Genomic DNA, 3,040 nt, shown 5'->3' on the forward strand with positions numbered 1-3,040 from the left:
TTTGGTGATATTCTCATCATTATTATCACAATTGATTCCTCTTACACTAGGAAGGAATTTTTCCATTCTAGAATGTATAAAAGGATTTTAAAGATTTTTTTTTTTGTGCTGCTGACTACTGCAGTTTGACAGAAAATCACCCCAAAGTTTAGTTTTTGGTCCTCTCTTATCCTCTAAGAAGAAATCTTCTTATCAGAGCTTTCAAAATGTGCCATAACTCTGGCTCTCACTTGAACAGAAACACATGAAAACCTGTGGACTTAATTCCTGGGGAAATACAGCAGAGAAGGATTGGTCACATCAAGGACATCTCCTTGGAAGGCCAAAGTCTAGCCTCCAGGTCTAGCTCACCTCATGCAATTTCATGTCTCCACAGACTTTTGATCATAGTCCTGCTTTTAGATATGTCTGTTCTTCCAGGAATACTACTATTAAATCATTTTTCATTTTTCCATTTCCTTCTCTTCCATCCGATACCTATTCTAAAGCCACAGGACTACATTTTTCAAATAGATAAGCAACGCTGTTGTTCAGAGGGACAATGTAAGATGGAAAGAAGGAAGGAAGGTAGGAAGGAAGGAAGGAAAAGAAAAATTTAAAAACGCTGTGTATTCCCTCTAAAAAAAAAACATGATTAAGAGCACCTAAGTCCAATGACTATCGGATCACACATATGCAGACCCCACAATGGTGGGAAGAAGTTAAATTTATTCTTCTGCTGATCTAGCAGAAAATTCTGTTATTTCAACACATTAGGATTTCTCTTTATGCGCATGAACAAATAAGCATGTTCGGGTGTCCTTTTACATGGTTAATCCTGTATTCTCCTATACTTCTCAATCAGATTGCCTTCTCTACTACTTATCTACTAGCACCAAAACAAGAAGTCTAGACATCAAAGAAGACCATGTCAGGAAAAGTTTGCTTCCTTTGTTTCAAAGACTATTCTGCATAAAATTATAGCCACTAAAATACAGAGGCCACCTAGGAAACTTGTAATGAAAGATTAAACCTGCACTTTAAATTTGATGGTTGACCACTAATACACCAAGCCTCAAACACTGCCCTTCCAAATGAACACTTCCTTAACTTTACATGGATTTGGAGAAGGAAACAGCTTTAGTAAGTCATATTTTGCAATCTGACCCAGTGAGAAATCATTCACAAAATGAAGACATTTTTCCTTCATAAAGTCTCTGTCTTAGATACTGGAAGAAATATTTCCCTTTGCACAGCCTTGTGACTTTAAAATTGTTGCTTTTATAACATAAAACCGGTCAAAGCTACCCAGAAACAAAAGACTTTGAGTTAGGCTTTTATGTCTTCTTTTTTTTTTTTTTTTTTTTTTTGGTCTTTTTTTACAAATATGGAACACTTCATGAATTTGCGTGTCATCCTTGTGCAGGAGCCATGCTAATCTTCTCTGTATCATTCCAATTTCAGTATATGTGCAGCCAAAGTGAGCACCTTTTATGTCTTCTTAATGATGACCTATTTGTTGAACCCTCTAAAATAATAGACAATTTGGGCATTATTTTAGCACTTCATACCCTTTATTTACTAATAGGAAAAAAATGCCAACTTTTGTTTTTTTCCTCAATACTTTTTCTGTAGTAGGGTCATCATATCTTCCTTGAAAAATATATTATATGGCTACAACAGGAATAACTGCAATGTCAAAAGCATGTCATTTGGCAAGGAGACATGTCCTAATTTCATTCTACTCTGTCTCAAATTTTCATATACATCAGTAATGCTATTATTTCCAATTTGCACTTAATTACAATAATAGAGGATACAGAATACATTGAAATAGAAATCCACATATAAACCCCAAACCTTATTTAGTGAAAAAAAGCCAATCTTCTTCACATCTAATAGTTCACTGGAGAGTCTGATAATCAGCAAAATTGGCTGACTGAAGGTTACACCTTGTTTTTAGTTTGCTAAAGCTGCTGGAACACACTATACCAGAAATGGAAGTCTTTTAAAAAGGGAACTTATTAAGTTGCAAGTTGACAGTTCTCAGGCTGTGAAATGTCCAAATTAAGGTGCCCAGAAAGAATTAATGTGCAAATGTCCAAATTAAGGCATTCCAAAGAAAGGGCTGATGTAGTTTGGGGTTTCTCTCTCAGCTGAGAGGGCACATGGTGACATCTGCTAGTTTTCTCTATGGGCTTCTTCAAACAGCTTTCCCAGAGGTGTTTTCTTTCTGCATCTCCAAAAGTCTCTGGCTGTGTGGGCTCTGTCAGGACTGAAGCTTTTTCCAAAATGGTTACCTCTTAAAGGACTCCAGTAAGTAGTCCCACCTTGAATGGGTAGAGACACATCTCCATGGAAACCAACTAATCAAAAGCTACCACCCACAATGGGGTGGGTCACATCTCCATGAAAACAATAAAAATGATCCCACCCAGCAGTACTGGACGAAGATTGAAGAACATGGCTTTTCCGGGGAACACAACAGTTTCAGACCAGCCCACACCTCACTTCACTCTCGCGGAAAACAGGCTAAAACGTAAGGGGTGACCACAGCGCAGGCCAAAGTTGAGAGCTAAGAGTAGTATCAAAGTGAGCCGAGGCACAGGACTCAGAAAATAAAGCCAAGAACACAGTAAGTCAGGAAAATAGGCAGAATATGGAAAGGCCAGAGGGTTCTCCAACCCTGGCTTGAAGCAACAAACTGGAAGTATTTTGTGGGGTTTTTAAGGTCCAAATAAACTACCAAGTCAGTGAGGGCTACAGTCTCAGGACCTGAGTATAGGAAATGAAGCATGTCTGTGGTTGAGTAAGAAATGGGAAGATATGAGAAAAAGTCCCACAGAGTCAGAAAAGCTATAGTCAAAAGTTAGCCTTCCAAGGGCTGCCTAAAATCTTCTTTAGGGGGAAAAAAAAATCAGGAAGACCCCACACAGGCAATCTTATAAAACTGCCATTGGATCACTGCTGCCTTTAAGCATGGGCAGGTTGGCGTGTGTTCCCTCCCTTCTATTTGGACCCTCACTAATTTCAGCCAAGACCCTCTTTTGGTCCTTCTGCC

At 38.5% G+C, this 3,040-nt stretch overlaps 1 non-coding gene across 1 annotated transcript; it reads right to left on the reverse strand.

The window, feature by feature from the left end:
• Positions 1-1,360: 1,360 nt before the first annotated feature.
• LOC143665870 (U6 spliceosomal RNA) lies at positions 1,361-1,467 on the reverse strand. The gene has a single exon (XR_013167265.1). It is a non-coding gene; the product is annotated as a U6 spliceosomal RNA (small nuclear RNA).
• Between the last annotated feature and the right edge of the window lie 1,573 nt (positions 1,468-3,040).

The sequence above is a fragment of the Tamandua tetradactyla genome, chromosome 21, assembly GCF_023851605.1.
Source record: "Tamandua tetradactyla isolate mTamTet1 chromosome 21, mTamTet1.pri, whole genome shotgun sequence".
In the NCBI taxonomy this organism is placed as follows: domain Eukaryota; kingdom Metazoa; phylum Chordata; class Mammalia; order Pilosa; family Myrmecophagidae; genus Tamandua; species Tamandua tetradactyla.